A 20835-nucleotide genomic window follows, 5' to 3' on the forward strand; every position below is an offset into this window, starting at 1 on the left:
TGTTGTACATATTGTATATGACCCGACTCTGCCTATAGCTTACCCCTACTTTTTTCAGAATCTCGAACAGCTTGCACCATTTCATATTGTCGAACGCTTTTTCCAGGTCGACAAATCCTATGAAAGTGTCTTGATTTTTCTTTAGCCTTGCTTCCATTATCAGCCGTAACGTCAGAATTGCCTCTCTCGTCCCTTTACTTTTCCTAAAGCCAAACTGATCGTCACCTAGCGCATTCTCAATTTTCTCTTCCATTCTTCTATATATTATTCTTGTAAGCTGTTTCTATGCGTGAGCTGTTAAGCTGATTGTGCGATAATTCTCGCACTTGTCAGCTCTTGCCGTCTTCGGAATTGTGTGGATGATGCTTTTCCGAAAGTCAGATGGTATGTTGCCAGACTCATATATTCTACACACCAACGTGAATAGTCGTTTCGTTGCCACTTCCCCCAATAAATTTAGAAATTCTAATGGAATGTTATCTATCCCTTCTGCCTTATTTGACCGTAAGTCCTCCAAAGCTCTTTTAAATTCCGATTCTAATACTGGATCCCCTATCTCTTCTAAATCGACTCCTGTTTCTTCTTCTATCACATCAGACAAATCTTCACCCTCATAGAGGCTTTCAATGTATTCTTTCCACCTATTTGCTCTCTCCTCTGCATTTAACAGTGGAATTCCCGTTGCACTCTTAATGTTACCACCGTTGCTTTTAATGTCACCAAAGGTTGTTTTGACTTTCCTCTATGCTGAGTCTGTCCTTCCGACAATCATATCTTTTTCGACGTGACCACATTTTTCCTGCAGCCATTTCGTCTTAGCTTCCCTGCACTTCCTATTTATTTCATTCCTCAGCGACTTGTATTTCTGTATTCCTGATTTTCCCGGAACATGTTTGTACTTCCTCCTTTCATCAATCAACTGAAGTATTTCTTCTCTTACCCATGGTTTCTTCGCAGCTACCTTCTTTGTACCTATGTTTTCCTTCCCAACTTCTGTGATGGCCCTTTTTAGAGATGTCCATTCCTCTTCAACTGTACTGCTTACTGCGCTATTCCTTATTGCTGTATCTATAGCGTTAGAGAACTTCAAATGTATCTCGTCATTCCTTAGTACTTCCGTATCCCACTTCTTTGCGTATTGATTCTTCCTGACTAATGTCTTGAACTTCAGTCTACTCTTCATCACTGCTATATTGTGATCTGAGTCTATATCTGCTCCTGGGTACGCCTTACAATCCAGTATCTGATTTCGGAATCTCTGTCTGACCATGATGGAATCTAATTGAAATCTTCCCGTATCTCCCGGCCTTTTTCAAGTACACCTCTTCCTCTTGTGATTCGTGAACAGGGTATTCGCTATTACTAGCTGAAACTTGTTACAGAAATCAGTTAGTCTTTCTCCTCTTCCATTCCTTGTCCCAAGCCCATATTCTCCTGTAACCTTTTCTTCTACTCCTACCCCTACAACTGCATTCCAGTCGCCCATGACTATTAGATTTTCGTCCCCCTTTACATACTGCATTACCCTTTCAATATCCTCATACACTTTCTCTATCTGTTCATCTTCAGCTTGCGACGTCGGCATGTATACCTGAACTATCGTTGTCGGTGTTGGTCTGCTGTCGATTCTAATTATAACAACCTGGTCACTGAACTGTTCACAGTAACACACCCTCTGCCCTACCTTCCTATTCATAACGAATCATACACCTGTTATACCATTTTCTGCTGCTGTTGATATTACCCGATACTCATCTGATCAGAAATCCTTGTCTTCCTTCCACTTCACTTCACTGACCTCTACTATATCCAGATTGAGCCTTTTCATTTCCCTTTTCAGATTTTCTAGTTTCCCTACCACGTTCAAGCTTCTGACATTCCACGCCCCGACTCGTAGAACGTTATCCTTTCGTAGATTATTCAATCTTTTTCTCATGGTAACCTCCCCCTTGGCAGTCCCCTCCCAGAGATCCGAATAGGGGACTATTCCGGAATCTTTTGCCAATGGAGAGATCATCATGACACATCTTCAATTACAGGCCACATGTCCTGTGGATACACGTTACGTGTCTTTAATGCAGTGGTTTCCATTGCCTTCTGCATCCTCATGTCGTTGATCATTGCTGATTCTTCCGCCTTCAGGGGCAATTTCCCACCCTTAGGACAAGAGATGCCCTGAACCTCTACCCGCTCCTCCGCCCTCTTTGACAAGGCCGTTGGCAGAATGAGGCTGACTTCTTATGTCGGAAGTCTTTGGCCGCCAATGCTGATTATTTATCAAAATTTAGGCAGTGGCGGGGACCGAACCCGGGACCGAAGAAGTTTTGATTATGAATTAAATACGCTACCCCTAGCCCACGGGTACACCTTACAAATAAAATAATGTTATTTTCACCATGTATTAAGTAGAAGACAATCAGAAAATAAGACACATGCATGTATAATTTCCCAAAAATGTATTTCAGTTCTTCAACAAATTTCGACAAAACCTTAATCGATTCTCAGTTTAAGACATTTCATTCTCTCACCAACACTATATGGCTTCTACAGAAAAAAACTATCACAGAGTGTAACCCAACGCATTTCACTATTCTTACAAATATCGTAAGAAACATTAACATTTCCCACAGTAAAACACAAAAAGAATTTCCCTCGATCTCAATTCAAGCTCAAGGAAGCAACAGAAAGTTTCATCTCAAACAATATGCTGTTTAACAAAACGCTACTCCCGCTACCCAGTTTTTTAAACATCTGAAAGCAAGAAATTATTTCAGTATATCACAGTCACTGAAATAAATCGCTTACTGTGTCAGCTTCAACAGGTTTAATTCAAACACATTAGCAGTAGATTTTCAGTATATCACAATCACTGAAATAAATCACTTACTGTGTCAGCTTCAACAAGCTTGATTCAGATACATTGGCAGTAGACTGTCTTTAGTATTAGAATAAGGTTTCACCATAGGTTAAGTGCATGTATGTATGTATGTATGTATGTGTGTGTGTGTGTGTGTGTGTGTGTGTGTGTGTGTGTGTGTGTATTATGTAACAGGTTTAAGCCATTGCATGTGTGAATGAGTTCAAGATATAACTCAGACAGCACAGTTTGGTTACGGTGTATTGTCCAAAAGTAAAACAACCTTCACATAGTATATGACCAACAAAGCAGTAGCTTCAACATTAGGATAGCACCATGCAATATTACTGTATGGTATCTAGCATTATCTGTTAACTGCTCACAAATCTGATAAAAGTCCTATACTCATTACTTCACTTGTCACAAAAACATCTTTAGTTATTCATTTTAAAGAATTCATATAGTTGTAAAATAATACCTAGCCTTGATTTTCCTTAGTCTGAACAGACTGCAAACTGAGAGACGTGGTGTAAAAGAAAACTTGAAGTGGATCGTCTACGTTATTAGACGTGTAATCTGCAAATGTCAAGATCTTCAAGACGCTTAACATCTCTTGCTCAGCCTGAAGTTGCGTGAATCATGTATGCTGGATGACCTGGTTTCAGCATATCTTCCAGCAATCAGGACTGCCGAATTCTGGACCTCAATATCAATTTGACATTTGCAAAGTCTTGTATACATATCTGTATGAATAACTAAACTGTATCATCATGAATACGAAAATAATCATATTAATAAATTTCCAATCACTCATGAGAAAAACTCATAGAATCATAACCTTTGTCAGACAATAGTACACACCTTTAATTTCTTGAAATCATACAATACTATCAGTAAAATGAAACGCTCTTTAACTTCCACGAGGCTGATATAAGGCAAAATATGTAAGTAATATAATGTCTCTCTATTCGTATACCTAGAATTATTCACACACACACACACACACACACACACACACACACACACACGTATAAGTGGGCTTATGTGTGTGTATGTGTGTGTGTGTGTGTGTGTGTGTGTGTGTGTATATACAAGAATCTTGCAACATAGACCTACTAGAAAGAAGTGTCTCTCACAGAGAAATTCGTTAATGGAGAATCTGTAAGCAAACTCTTTGTAAAATAAAACTTAAATTTAAGTGGCAACTTTTAACCGAGAAAACATGAAAGTACTAAGTAAAGCTGCTGAACACAGACTTCCTTGAAAAGAAATTGCAGTTGTAGCTAGTAAAGTAATCAGAGGAGCTACCGTTTCAGATCAAGGAAGGGTACGCCAATCTGAACCAGGTATCTATCTTTAATACACCTCCATTTTTATAGGTAATGTGTAAACCCAAAGCTAATGATTTTTCGCTGTAATTAAGCCCTAAAATAATAGTAATGATCGGATAATGCTAACCTGAAATAACAGTTAACTGATAGGACAACTAGTTACTCATAAATGGCAACAGGAATGGAGAGAAGTTCTATTCGGTCTTCATTTTCACATAATAAAAGACCTGTACATTTCATTTAATAATTTAAATTTTCACACATATACCAAAATCAATTAGAAAACAAATTTAATGTGTTACATGTTTTGGAGGTGGTAGTGACCAACAACGTAAAGTATTCACGTCAGTTACAAGTCACATCAGTCACGTTTTCCACACAAGGACCAAAATCAGTTGCATATCACATATACTGTTTCTTTTACGTTTTCACATGTACATAACAACCAAAATTAATGTGTTTTTTTTACTTTTTTCAGGTGGTTTAACACCAAGCTAAATTATTTACATCAGTTACAAACCACAATTTATATTTTCCACATACGCACAATAAAATTAGTCAATATCATAATTATCTTCATTTTTCAGCCCATAGTGACCAAAAGATGAGGTATTCATCGTATCTGCAAGCATAATGCAGTGCTGATAAAACTAGCTTGTGCCGCTTCACAGTAAAGACTCCATGCTGAACTGACTCAATTATGTACTGTACAGTTGTTTTAACTTCAAAATCGATCACGTTGGCAGTAATCATCAATGGGTAACTTCTTAACAGCAAACTGCTTCACACTCTTTTCTCTATGTATTATGTGCCACAACTCAGTCTTAAGTGCATTGACTCAACTTTTAGAACAACAGTCCGTTATAGGTTCACTATTCAACTTATCTTTCATTACTCCAACCTCATCTTTATTCACAAATGGCAAATTGTATCTGTTATTTACAGGGAAACTTAAAGATCTAATCATATTCCGTATCTTATGCGGTAAAACATATGCGCGTTAAGTCACTTCACCCAGATTGGTATTGACGCTCTACTTATATTTTCTAGAGACGAATAGCAGCTTATTAAGCTCTTAATACCTGATTAAATTTATAGATGAAAGACTAAAATAAATAAAAATATGGTGCTTTAGAGGTACCCGAGACACTCATTAGAATGCAGCGCTTGTCAGAAGCGTTGGTAGCTTCGTGAAGGATCAGCACCTACCGGCACAAGCACTGAAAAACAATTAACCTTCCAGTTATTAGCACACCGTTGGTGTGATGCGAACTATCTACGCTCGTCCTTAAGGAGTTAATAACATTGAAACACTTTAGTTTATTTAAAAAGGTATTAGAGGTGGTATTGTTGATTGGTCATGCAGGCATACTAATACAAATACAGTTTCAGAGCCAGTTATGGTGACAAAACTGTGTGCTAGACCGAGACCCCAACTCAGGAACTTTGCACACAGCATCAACCTGCCGGGAAGTTTCGTATCAGTGCAAACTCCGCTGCAGACTGAAAATTTCATTCTGCAGACGAATGTATTCTCAGGTCTGTATTCAGCGATCATGTTAACCGTGATAATGCATTCTTCGAAATGTGGGAAGAACCATGCAATTACAAGCATGATGATTTAAATAATGTGAGTTATAAAATTAATAGAGTAATAGAAGAGAAAAGACTGCAAACAATCTTGGAGCGTTATTAAAACATCCAAAACCAATATCCGACGTCTATCAGTATCACTCAAATTCTCTATTCAATGTAATTCACGTTGAAAATTAGGTAGCAGAAAAACTCGAAAACTACACAATATGACACCAATCATAATTAAATCCTCATACCATATTACGTAATCATGACTGTAATCATATATTTGGTCTCAGATTCATTTTCACCATAGAGGAATCGCTAATATCTCCAGAAATATTGATAGCAAGAGCGAAAGATCTAGGCTTTGTGGGGCGTGGTGGAGAGGTATGTTTTCATCGCGAACATGAATCTGTAGTGAAAATGACGAGTCACCAAAGCACAATTTTTCCCAGCAGAGACACCAGCAGTGGGTAGCGAGAGGCGGTGTGTTTTATAATCTATTGCCCTGCAGCTGGGTCGCGAAATCGAACACTCTACCGCAGACTTGATAAGGTCCCTTTCGTGGAGATGCCAGTTAGTAGTAACGGCGGAGAGGCCAAAGACTATCGTTCATCCATATCCAGCTAATAGCTGCATTTATGCCTGGATGTGTGCATAATATATTTCTCAGACGACGTTTTAGTACAACATGACAGGGTGATCGAGACGTCCAATAATCTCTACGTTTCGCTATAAATGATTTAAATGTGGACCTGATGCTCCAACTTTAGGGTTGCGAAACCGGTTGCATTAATAAAGGAGTATTCAACCAGCTGCTGCGATTTGGTTTAATAACAATGCATTCTTACAGCTTTGGTTGCCCACAATATAAATTGTGTTTCTTAGGTTAATGTGTGTCGGGGTGGGTATGAATGTGTATTTGTGTCTGAGAGAGAAAGAGAGAGAGAGAGAGAGAGAGAATGGTGCCTAGATCGTACTAGTGCTCTTCATCCTATCCTAGGTCGTCATGTTGCTGTTTTGCTTTTGCTGGCTGTGGTACCTGTTATCTTGTCTTTGCAAACCTCATACTGGTTCACATTACGACACCTTTTTGGAGTTTCTGTTTAGCGCCTTATGTAATCCATTATTCCTAAGTAACCGGCCAGTGTGGCTGATCGGTTCTAGGCGCTTCAATCTGGAACCGCGCTACGGCTACGGTCGCAGGTTCGAATCCTGCCTCATGCATGGATGTATATGATGTCCTTAGGTTATTTAGGTTTAAGTACTTCTAAGTTCTAGGGGACTGATGACCTCAGATGTTAAGTCCCATAGTGCTCAGAGCCATTTGTACCATTTATTCCTAAGTATGTTATAAACACAGCTGCTCCTCAATAGTTATCTCTCTCTCTCTCTTTCTTTCGCCTTGTGTGACATTTGGGTGTAGGCTCCACTCATTGACAACGTGCTCAGCACACCTTGTCACTCCACAAACTTTCCTCCTATTCTTCTTTTCATGTAGATAGAATATGGACTACGTCCACTTACAATGAACCAGAGTTCTTGACATATCGGCCATTCAGCAAACTTTCCTCAACATTGGGAAATATTTCCTACACTCGTCGCCCATTGTTACTATCTTCTCAGTCTCCTACCATTTTATAAATAACTTATTCATTATTTACAACTTGATTTCTGCATACTCTCCTGCACTGGCTTTAACTTTCTCTTTCTTCCTTTTCCTTAGTCTGTAAACAGCACCTCTTCAGCGTATGGTGTAATCAACCAAATCCTAAGAACAATTACAAGAACATGTCTTGGTATTGTTCAATATGCTCTACTTACCTGTTTACTTCCCTTTGCCTTTCGTTTTCTTGCAGCCTACGTCCTCAGTTATTTGCTGGATGTGTTCCAATCTCTGTCTTCCTCTACACGTTTTACCATTTGCAGCTCCCTCTAGTACAGTGTAAGTCATTCTGTTATGTCTTAACAGACATCCTATCGTTAGGTCACTTCTTCCTGTCAGTGTATTTCACATATTCCTTTCGTCTCCGACAGGACACAGGGCCTCCTCACTCTTTACGTTGTCAGAGCACCTAATTTTCGACATCCATAAGTAGCACGATATCTCAGATGCTTTGAATCTCTTCTGTTCGGGTTTTCTCACAGTCCATGTTTCGCTACCATACAATGCTGTACTCCAAACGTACATTCGCAGAAATTTCTTCCCCAAATGAAGGCCTGTGTTTGATACTAGTAGACTTCTCTTGGCCAGGAATGCCCTTCTTGCCAGTGATAGTCTGGTTTTTGATGTCCTCCTTGCTCCAACCGTCACAGGTTATTTTGCTGCTTAGGTACAGAATTTCTTAACTTAAAGTATTTTGTGATCGTCACTTATGACGTTAAGTTTCTCGCTGTTCTCTTTTCTGCTACTTCTCATCAGGTTCGTTTTTCTTATATTTACTCTCAATCCATATACTGTACTCACTAGACTCTTCATTCCATTTAGCAGATCCTGCAATTATTCGTCACTTTCACTGAAGAAAGGAATGCCATCAGCGAATCTTATCATTGATATCCTTTTACCTTGAATTACAATTCCACTCTCGGACTCTTATTTCCGACATTCCTTCTTCGAAGTGCAGATTGAACAGTAGGGCCGAAAGACTACATCCTTGTCTTACACACATTTTAATCTTATCACTTCGCTCTTGGTCTTCCGCTCTTATTATTCGCTCTTGGTTCTTGTAGATGTTATATATTGCCCGTCTTTCTCTGTAGCTTACCCCTGTTTTTCGCAGAATTTCGGACATCTTGGGTCACTTGACACTGCTGAACGCTTTTTCCAGGTCGGTAAATCCTATGGACATATCTAGATGTTTCCTCAGTTAGGCTTCTATTTTTATCGCAACATCACGACTGTCTCTCTGGTGCCCTTACCTTTTCTAAAGCCAAACTGATCGTTCTAATACATCCTCAATTTTCTTTTCCAATCTTACGTACATTATTCTTGTGAACAGTTTGGAGGCTTAAGCTATTAAGCTGATTTTGCGGTAATTCTTGCACTTTCCAGATCTTGTAGTCTTCGGAGTTGGGTGGGTGATATGTTTCCGAAGTCAGACGGTATATCTACAGACTCATACACTCTACACACTAACGTGAATAGCCGTGCTGTTTCCACTTCCACCTGTGAGTTTAGAAATTCTGATGAAATGTTATCTATTCTTTCTGCTTTTATAGCTCTTTTAAATTGTAATTCTAATAATGGATCCCCTATCACTTCTATGTCGACACTTATTTCTTCTTCCATCACATCAGACAAATTTTGTTCCTCATAGATGCCTTCAGTGTACTCTTTCGACCTATTCACTCTCTCCTCTGCAATTAACAGTGCAATCCCCATTTCCCTGTTAATGTTACCACCCTTGATTTCAATTTCACGGAAGGTTGTTTTGACTCTTCTATGTGCTGAGTCTGTCCTTCTGACAGTCATTTCATTTTCGATGTCTTCAAATTTCTCATGCAGCCATTTCGTCTTAGCTTCCCTGCACTTCCAATTTACTTCATTCCTAAGCGGCACTTCCAATTTACTTCATTCCTAAGCGGCTTATAATTCTCTGTTCGTGGATTTCTCTGAACATTTTTGTACTTTGCTTTTTCATCGATCAAGTGAAGTACGTCTTCTGCTTCCCATGGTATCTTCGGAGTTGCCTTTTTTTGTACATATTTTTTTCTTTCCGACTTCGGTGGTTGCCCTTTTCAGGGATTCCCATACCTTTTCAACTGTACTGCCTACTGAGCTATTTCTTATTGCTGTATCTATAGCCTCAGAGAACTTCAACCACACCTCTTCATTCCTTAATGCCTCTGGATCCCACGTTTTTACGCATTGATTCTTCCTGACTACTGTTTTAAACTTCATCCTACGCTAATAAATTGTGATATGAATCTATATCTCCTGGGCACGCCTTACATGCCAGTATTTGATTTCGGAATTTCTGGCTGACCATTACGCAATGCAACTGGATCTTCCCATCTCTCCCAGCCTTTTCCAAGTATACCTCATCCTTTTGTCGTTGTGGAACACAGTATTCGCTGTTATTAGCTGACATTTATCACAAAACTCAACTGGTCTCTGCCCTCTCTCATTCCTAGTACCAAGTCCATATTCTCCGGTCACTCTTTCTTCTATTCTTTCCCCTACAACCGCGCATTCCAGTTCCCCGTGAGTTTTAGACTTTCAATTGTCTATTTCTTCATCTTCAGTTTGCGTCGTTGGCATGTATACCCGAACTGCCGCTGTCGGTGTTGGCCCGCTGTTGATTCTGATGACGACAACCGCATCACCGAATTGTTCACAGTAACTCACTCTCTGCCCTGCCGTGATCTCATCTAAGATATTTCAGTTTTCATTGAGTTATCAGCGTTCTGACTGATGTGATGCGCTCCCCCCCCCCTCCCACACACACACACACACACACACACACACACACACACACATTTTTCTCCTGTGCCAACGTTTACACTCAGAGTAGCGCTTGCAAACTACGTCGTCGATTATTTGCTGGATGTATTTCAATCTTTGTCTTCCTCTACAGTTTCTACCCTCCACAGCTCCTGCAAGTTCCTTGGGCGTTATTCCCTGGTGTCTTAAGGGGTTTCCCTTCTTCTTGTCGGTGTTTTGTACACATTACTTTCCTCTTCGATTCTAGGGAGAACCCCCTCATTGCTTACCTTATTAGATCCTCTAATTTTCAACATTCTTAGGTACCACCTCACCTCAAATGCTTCGATTCTCTTCTGCTCTGACTCCCCCACAGTCCATGCCTGACTAACATATATTTTTATCAGCTCAAAAGACAATAACATTCCTGCTATGATAGAAATCATCTTTTGCATAGCTCTCACTGCTTTACTGCTGGTTTGTTTTGCATCGGCTGGTAAATTTGCCTTTCACCAAGAACAGTCTCTTGATTTTTGTTGTAGGATTTCCTGTCAATACTAAGTGTCCTTTTAACAATATATGAACTGCAATTTGTGCAGCTAGTTTTAGCTTACTTAACTGACCCAATCATATAAAATTTGGATTTGTCTTCTTTTTATCTCTTGAATTTGTGCTTCAGTTGCCTTGGTAGGACGTCGTCTGCGTACGTTACGTGATCCGCGTGTTTTGCTGTGAGGGACACTTTTTCCAGCATGGATGCTAAAAATATAAGGGGACTGATGAAACAAGAAATGAGAAAGTTCTCCGCAAAATACGTGAGGAAAGGAACATGAGGGAAGTTCTAGATATAAGACATGTGTTAAGACATCAAGGAATAGCTTGCCAGCCACTAGAAGTGGCCAAAGAGGGCAAAACCTTTTAGCGAAGACAGAGACTCAAAAATATCTAACAAATAATCGAGAACGTTGGACGCAGGGGAGGATGCTGTGCTGGGCCACATCAGACCAAGCAGAAGTCTGACGACTCTCAGAAGACAATAAAGCCATCATATTGTACCGCAGATGTAGCAATATGCCAGTGTTGACACAATTCATGGATCTACAGTGATACGCGAATGGAACAGACTTGAAAGTAGTCATAGTAAAAATTACAATATTCTTCAAAACCGATAACTTAGGTTAACTCTTGTTATCCATTAACAACAACAATGGCAGTCGTACCTTAACCTCACACCTGCGGAAAATCTGAACCTACGCGCGATTGTGAGTGTAGCTGACGTTGGCAGAGAACAGTCCTGCGCCAGAGGCCCGAAGACCAGCCCCAGTGGGCGTGGCCGAGTCCGCAGGCGCAGCACGTACTGCGCCCAGGTGGCCTCCACGCCATACCACACAACGCCACACCCACCTCCGCTCTGTTGTTTTCGCGCCTCTTTTTGTAGCCCCTGCGGGAGCGAGCCGCACGCGGCAGTTTTAGCGCTGACCATCCAACAACGAAACAATGTAGTCCCAAGCGAAACTGCAGTAGGCCCGTCCCCGTTTCTGGCTTACTGCAGGTTATAGGTGTTATACGTAACAGTCGACAGGTACCACACCCAACTGCCCAGATCTTAAAAGTCGTGTCCAATTTGGATACTGAAGTTTTGCCGTAGGGACCATAAATAAACGTCTGCGTTGCACAATTACGTGCTTCCATCATCTTCAGATTCAAGTAGTTGCGTCAGCAACTCGTCTTGTCTACTCAGAACCTCTGCGGTTTTAAATAGATGTATGTTGGGGGGAGGGGGGGGGCAGGAGTAGGGAGAAATGGCGTGAGGCAGCTTAGGGGAAGGAAAGGATGCAACGAGGGGCTGGTGGGAATGTCGTGAGTTTAAGAGAGGTCTTGGCCGGCCGGTATGGCCGTGCGGTTCTAGGCGCTTCAGTCTGGAACAGCGTGACCGCTGCGGTCGCAGGTTAAAAGCCTGCCTCGAGCATGGATGTGTATGATGTCCTAAGGTTAGTTAGGTTTAAGTAGGTCTAACTTCTAGGGGACTGAAGACCACAGATGTTAAGTCCCATAGTGCTCAGAGCCTTTTGAACCATTTGAACCAAGAGAGGTCTTGCTGAAATTATAGATCTTACAATTAAGTAAAAATTCTAGCGTAGAACAATGAGCAAGTAAAAAGTAAAAGTAAACGGTATAAAATAATGAAATTATAAAATAGAGCAAAGGGGGATGCAGTCCTTCGTAATGTGTCATTATAGAAGCCGTGCTTGCAACTCTTGCAGTTTGATAGCAGCGTAAGCGCAGTATTGTGCTTATTGCGATGTTCCCATAACCACTGCACAGGCTTGAGACTAAAACTTAATCTCTCTCCCTTTCATCCCTTTCGTTCGCCCAAAAGATGTGGCCTACAAAAGCCCCTTTCAACAATTCTTGTCTTTGTCCATAGGCCTAGACTCTCTTCCAATTTAATTTAGCGGAAGAGGTGAACAAAAGGAAGAGCGTGATATATCGAATAACAGTTGCTTATATTTGAAAAGGGTTTTCAAATATGTAGCATTAGCTATATAATCAAGGATAACCTCCCGGAATCCGTGGTCAGAACCAGGGGGAATATAACTGTTTTCCATTTCTGTTTGGAATAGTACGTCCCAGACATAAAACTGAAGGCCTAGTGCGTGTTTACTGATCAGTTCAGGTGTCTAAGACAAAGTAAAGTCAATTTACTAAAGCAAAGTGTTTTAAAGTAAAAGACTTTTAATGCCTACACCGCAATTATCCTGTTACGATTAATGTGCGATAGCTAGTTTCGGTTGTTATCTACAGCCATCTTCAGATAAGTAAAAAATTGAGGAAAAGTAGCCTAAGAAAATTTTGCACAGTCGAGTGGGATATGAAAACACTCTACGAAACCTGACCAAAAACATAATGGGAAGCTAATACCAATAGTAAAACTGAACATTTGATCAAGCGATTTAACATTGTAGTACAAATATCTTAATCCTTATAACATACCGTTTGAAAAGTAAAAATGCGGTGAATATGTATTGGTAAGGCCGAGCGGCTCTAGGCGCTACAGTCTGGGGCCGCGCAACCGCTACGGTCGCAGGTTCGAATCCTGCCTCGGGCATGGATGTCTGTGATGTCCTTAGGTTAGTTAGGTTTAAGTAGTTCTAAGTTCCAGGGGACTGATGACATAAGCAGTTAAGTCCCATAGTGCTCAGAGCCATTTTTTTGTATTGGAAAGCACCGTAAACAGCCATCCCCTCGCTGCCAATGTCAGGCTTAACTAAAGTGGATTTGCGCAGGGCCCCCCCTCTCTCTCTGTCACTCTCTTTTCAAATCTTTCTTCCCCTCCTTGCACGAATAGTGCGGGAATTTCACAAACTTCGTCTTTTTCAGCCAAAAATCGTAACTGGTCGCGTAGGAGACAAACGGAATATCAATTTAGACGGATTTCCAGTTATGCCACTTGCCTAGTAACCTCCTGCGACGCTTCATCGGCACTAGGAGAGTAGCCTATCAAAAGAATCCGGACAACCGAAGACAATGCAGAATCGACGACTAGATGTCAAAATTCAAAATGGTTAAAATCGCTCTAAGCACTATGTGACTTAACATCTGAGGTCATCAGTTCCCTAGACTTAGAACTACTTAAACCTAACTAACCTAAGGACATCACACACATCCATGCCCGAGGTAGGATTCGAACCTGCGACCGTTGCAGCAGCGGGCTTCCGGACTCAAGCGCCTAGAACAGCTCGGCCACAGCGGCCGGCGACTAGATGTCACGTGATGCATGCCCACTAGTATAAAAGGAGGCAGATGGTTGAAAAGACTGGGTACATAAACCACGTATTTCTGTAGTCAGCGCTAACGGCCGGTTGAGGTGGAACAAAGAGAGACGCCACTGGAAAGTGAATGTCTGGAAGCGAATGATCCGAAGTGATGAATCGCGGCATGTCTTGTGGAAAGCCGACAGAAGCCTTTCAGTTTGGCGATTAGATGGAGGATGTCACCTGTCGTCACGTGTAGTGTCAACAGTGAAACACGGGTGAGGTTATGCTATGGTGGAGGAGGGGGATGTGTTCAATGGTCCCATTATGGTGCTTTAGAACATACTGAATGCCGAATGATACGAGCGTATTTTACGGCACTGTAAACTGAATACAGTAGAGGAGCACTTTGAAGACAATGCCTGTATCAGCACGACAATTGGGCCATGTCATAAAGCAGCAAATGTGAGACAATGGTTTGTGCAACCAGTTCTGAAATGGGTTGGTTTGCAGAGTAGCGACCTGAAGCCAAAGGAGCACCTTCGAGATGAGACAAAAAGTCTACCTCATTCCAGACATTCAATATCACTACCTTCTCCTGTTTCGGCTCTTTGAGGAGGAATGGGCTGGGATTCCTCCTCAGACATTCAGTAACCTAATTTAAAAAATCCCAAACTGACTTCAAGCCGTCATAAAGGTGATGGGCGGACGCACCTCATATTAATGTCCACTACTAGATAATTTGATACTTTTGATCAGATAGTGCCATTTAGTTCATTTCTGAGACGACGCTGCTCACTGGCATTAATACAAATGAAAATGAGATAACTGATATTCCAACATCACAGACGAAGTATATTCTCTTCTCCAACATACGACAAACATAGGAAATTTGGACACACTGTGTCAGTATTTCTCCGCTCTCTTCGCTGACGAAATTGGAAGGATGCAAATATTTTGTGTACACTGTTCAAACGCCGTCGCACTAACTATGGTAGGTAAAGAAATACAAATGTACAAAGGTGGTTGATTTTGATCTCAGAATCTAACAACAAACTACAGGGTGACAATCGTTGAACTATACGAAAAAAACCTAAATTAGTTACAAACTATGGAGTGCACACACTTTATTCAACAAGTAAACGTCACTACAGATATTCAGAGTTAGGTTATAACATTTTCGACATGCCTGCCATCATTGGCGATGATGTGGCACAGACGATAGCGAAATTCTGCATCCATGGGAGTAGTATCTGTTCCCGAAAGAACAGATACCATTGATGACCGTGCAGCTTCTCTAGAATGAAATGATAATTAAATCGACACCCTAGCTGCAAACAGATGTTGATAAACATCATTGGGGACTTGTTTAAAACGCCTTTTTGCAGCTAGGGTGTCTATTTAATTATCATTTCATTCTAGAGAAATTACACGATCATCAATGGTATCTGTTCTTTTGGGAACACATACTACCTTCATATTAGTATATGGCTACCCGGCCATTCACCTTCTTGCGCGAACGCACACGCTACTCCCCAACTCGATTGGACTTGGTAGATTAATCTGTCATGAGCAATGAGTGTGATGGGCAAACGACTATTAGACGTACTACGAATGTAGTGGAGTGGACATGTTGGGAATGTGGGTCTCACGGGGAGCGTGCAAGGGATATGTCCCTGCAGGCGCCCTATCCTGTGAGCCCTCGGTGGCTCATACGAACGCCGACACGGTAGCTCAGCGTGTTCGGTCAGAGGGTTTAGCTACCTTCTGTAATAAAAAACTGAGTAAACGCATCAACGAACAGCTGAACGAGTGTCATCGGACGTCCGCCACGAACAAATTCAACGAACAATATAGAACAAAATGAGATTAATATGTGGATAGAGCATCTGCCATGTAAGCAGGAGATCTCGGGTTCGAGTCCCGATCGGGGCACAATTTTTCAACATGTCCCCAGTAATGTATATCAACGCCTGTTTGCAGCTAGGGTGTCGCTCTAATTATCATTAAATTCTGCATCACCCTCTGAAGTGTCGGAACATCATTGCTGTCGATGACCTCCTGAATGGCTTTTTTCGGCTCATAAATGGTTTTGGATTTTGTCTTTAATGTAGCCCCACAAAAAGGAATTCATGTGTTTAGACCCGGAGAATATGGCAACCAATCGAGGCCCATGCCAGTGGCCTCTAGATACCCCAGAGCCACAATGCTGCTCCATCAAACACTGTCCTGCTTCGATGGGGTTGAGCTCCATCTTGAATCAACCACATCTCTTCAAAATCAGGGTCACTTTGGATAACAGGGATGAAATTAGCTTCCAGAACCTTCATGTACCATTCGGTATTCACCGCGCCATCAAGGAATATCGCACCGATTATTCCGTGACCGGACACTGCACATCACATAGTAACCCGAGTTGAGGGTGAAGAGACTTCTCGATCGTGAAATACGGATTCTCAGTCCCAAAAATGCGCCAACTTTGCTTTTTGACGAACCCATCCAAATGAAATTGGGCTCCGTCGCTAAACCAAACCACTCAGCGCATACTAATTCCCATCATGACCCGCACCAACCATGCAGTTTGAACGTCCAGACGCAAACGGTTCAGAAGTTATGACGATTTTATTACACATAGTTCAATAATTGTCACCCTGTAATTTCCAGCAGTCATTCGACAATTTATGCATCCTATGAACGAGAAGGCCGTCTAGAAGCTACGATATGACTCGACTGTATCAACGACTGGCCAGTTTATTTTGATCATAACGGCTAGCTGTGACGAACCATTGTCATGCTGTCTATGAATCATTAAACATTATTAGTGATAGTCTATATACCTGTACAATAGTCTTAGTTATGAAATTTGTAGACCATACTTGCTGAGAGGAGATCTGTTACATTATTGAAAAATGGTTTGGAGAATCTTCTGCTACTTACCCCTTTGTTATGTGCCCTGATTAGTGAATCCAGGCTACACTTTGGTACTGCTACTCATCTGTATCTCAGGGAGACCCCTCAGATATGTAAGTTAGCTTTTGTAGTGAATGTATCCTACTTAATAATATTAAATTCTTAGAAGTGCGTGGACGCAACATCCTCTGTTCATGTGTGGCATTTAATTTCAAAACTATCACAAGTCCAAATATGGGCCCCGCTATGCGTTAATTCAGAAGTTAATTTTCTATCAAAACTTTGATTTTGTTTCATAATGTCTGTCGCGCAACGGATAAACGCTGTTTTTTACGCTTCACAAACTAAGATGGGAAACTTCCTTAAACCGATCTGTGTTTACTTTCACCATGCCAGAGTCACTGCCAGTGATGTTCAATGGCGGACTCCTAGTCCGTTAACTCAAACGTTTGCTCGTGGCAAACAAACAAGGCGGGAAAATGGGAATGCTACTGAATTATTGATACTGACAAATTCTCGCTTTCGTCTAACTAGTAACATTTTGTTACTGGTTCTATAATTCAATACTCTCTGCCTTCATCTCACAAGACGTGAGGTGCTCCTGCTCAAATACGATTCGCTAAGATATTGCACGACGTTAAGTGCGCCCTCGCAGCCCAACATTTTAACTGCTTACGAGAATCTCACAAACCGCATCATTTACACTCATACACCAATCGCACACATTTCTGGACAATAAGGTTATGACCACGCAATTAGCAACTGCTCAAGTGAGTAATGAAATTGCCTCCTCTAGCTGGACATGTGGGAAATGGTAATGACCAAACTGCTTGAAACATTTCTATTAATTTAGAAAATTTACACACGCCACTTCCTGGCATTTAAATTAAATTTGTGGATAGGACCTGGATCAATGGTGTACGTATGAACTCACCGTGGATTGATCCCAAGTACATATTCAAATCTGCACAAGCAATTTTCTTCCATTTTGCGGCGTTCATTGGTTAATTCTAACACATGTCACTGCCTACAATTAACACCAACACGTTTCACGGTTATCGTCGTGCAATTACAGCCATGAATGGCATTGAGACGATTTGTGGTTATGTACTCACCATCTAGCATTTCCCACTTACTTTTTACTCTCGTATTTTCTCAACTTATGATGTGGCTCAAGCACGTGATATTTTCCTTGCTGCCATGTCAGTGCGGATGCCGCACATACCCCGCTTAGGAAAACGGAATATGCTTGCGATGTCGGGCCAGCACACAGTTCCAGAGGCTACCGGTCAATTAATCCGTACATCCTTCCCCGCTGTGCCACAACTTCCTCATGTTGTTGTTGTGGTCTTCAGTCCTGAGACTGGTTTGATGCAGCTCTCCATGCTACTCTATCCTGTGCAAGCGTCTTCATCTCCCAGAACCTACTGCAACCTACATCCTTCTGAATCTGCTTAGTGTATTGATCTCTTGGTCTCCCTCTACGATTTTCACCCTCCACGCTGCCCTCCAATGCTAAATTTGTGATCCCTTGATGCCTCAAAACATGTCCTACCAACCGATCCCTTCTTCTAGTCAAGTTGTGCCACAAACTTCTCTTCTCCCCAATCCTATTCAATACCTCCTCATTAGTTACGTTATCTACCCACCTTATCTTCAGCATTCTTCTGTAGCACCACATTTCGAAAGCTCCTATTCTCTTCTTGTCCAAACTGGTTATCGTCCATGTTTCACTTCCATACATGGCTACACTCCATACAAATCCTTTCAGAAACGACTTCCTGACACTTAAATCTATACTCGATGTTAACAAATTTCTCTTCTTCAGAAACGATTTCCTTGCCATTGCCAGTCTACATTTTATATCCTCTCTACTTCGACCATCATCAGTTATTTTACTCCCTAAATAACAAAACTCCTTTACTACTTTAAGTGTCTCATTTCCTAATCTAATCCCCTCAGCATCACCCGATTTAATTTGACTACATTCCATTATCCTCGTTTTGCTTTTGTTGATGTTCATCTTATATCCTCCTTTCAAGACACTGTCCATTCCGTTCAACTGCTCTTCCAAGTCCTTTGCTGTCTCTGACAGAATTACAATGTCATCGGCGAACCTCAAAGTTTTTACTTCTTCTCCATCAATTTTAATACCTACTCCGAATTTTTCTTTTGTTTCCTTTACTGCTTGCTCAATATACAGATTGAAAAACATCGGGGAGAGGCTACAATCCTGTCTCACTCCTTTCCCAACCACCGCTTCTCTTTCATGCCCTGGACTCGCATTCGGGAGGACGACGGTTCAATCCCGTCTCCGGCCATCCTGATTTAGGTTTTCCGTGATTTCCCTAAATCGCTTCAGGCAAATGCCGGGATGGTTCCTTTGAAAGGGCACGGCCGATTTCCTTCCCCATCCTTCCCTCACCCGAGCTTGCGGTCCGTCTCTAATGACCTCGTTGTCGACGGGACGTTAAACACTAATATCCTCCTCCTCCTCTTTCATGCCCCTCGACTCTTATAAGTGCCACCTGGTTTCTGTACAAATTGTAAATAGCCTTTCGCTCCCTGTATTTTACCCCTGCCACCTTCAGAATTTGAAAGAGAGTATTCCAGTTAACGTTGTCAAAAGCTTTCTCTAAGTCTACAAATGCTAGAAACGTAGGTTTGCCTTTTCTTAATCTTTCTTCTAAGATAAGTCGTAAGGTTAGTATTGCCTCACGTGTTCCAACATTTCTACGGAATCCAAACTGATCTTCCCCGAGGTCCTCTTCTACCAGTTTTTCCATTCGTCTGTAAAGAATTCGCGTTAGTATTTTGCTTCCTCATAAAAAGTTCAAATGTTTGTGGATTCCTAAGGGACCAAATTGCTGGGGTCATCAGTCCCTAGACTTACACACTACTTAAACTAACTTACGCTAAGAACACACACACACGCCCATGCCCGAGGGGGAGGACTCGAACCTCCGGCGGGAGGGGTCGCGCAAACCTTTACATGGTGCCTCAAACCAAGCGGCCACTCCGCGCGGCACAACTTTCCCGTGACGTGGTATTTCAACAAGATGGCACACCATGCCATTTTTGCGAACATTATGAGGGATTTCTTGAATCAAGAGTTCCCAGATCGCTGCTTGGGAGAGGTAGTCCAGCGATTGCTTGGCTCACCAGAAGCCCAGACGTTACACCACTTAATTTTTTTCTGTGGAAGTTTATCTATAATCTAGTGTAACAGACACCAGTTCGTGATCTACCAGACCTGCGCCATCGCATTGGTGCAGCTGTCGCTAATGCTACGCCTCTACTGCTCCGAAGCACTTGGAGAGAACTGGAATACAAATTTCAGTCCGGAACCGCACGACCGCTACGGTCGCAGGTTCGAATCCTGCCTCGGGCATGGATGTGTGTGATGTCCTTAGGTTAGTTGAAGTAGTTCTAAGTTCTAAGGGACTGGTGACCTCAGATGTTAAGTCCCATAGTGCTCAGAGCCATTTGAACCATTTTTTTGCAACACAAATTAATGTCTGTCGTGCCACTAATGGTGCGCAAATCGAGATGTATTACATGTCTACAAACACATTTTGGGCTATAATACCCGTAGAAACGTGCCGTCAGTGAATATATCAATTATTTCTCCAAATTTTTACATTTTATATTATTATGCAGAATGTTCAAACGTTCAGTGACCAAACTAACAGGTGTGATGACGGAATCATAAACAAGTGTATTTCGTAAAACAAATTCGTGTCAGAAACGCATATTGTTGGAATACTGAGTATGCCGAAGGTTATTGTGTGAGACTGAGAATAAAACTGCATTAAACGTTTTCATCGCTTTATTGTCCTGGTCACTATTACATTATAATAATTGTTCAAAGCACCATTAACCTTAGTGCAGAGCCGGTAATGACGTAGCAGGGAGTCTCGTGTTAGTTGTAAATTGCGTGGTACGTTCTATATTTGCTTGGCTGCTACAAGAATTCTTGCA

The sequence above is a fragment of the Schistocerca americana genome, chromosome 2, assembly GCF_021461395.2.
Source record: "Schistocerca americana isolate TAMUIC-IGC-003095 chromosome 2, iqSchAmer2.1, whole genome shotgun sequence".
Lineage (NCBI taxonomy): Eukaryota > Metazoa > Arthropoda > Insecta > Orthoptera > Acrididae > Schistocerca > Schistocerca americana.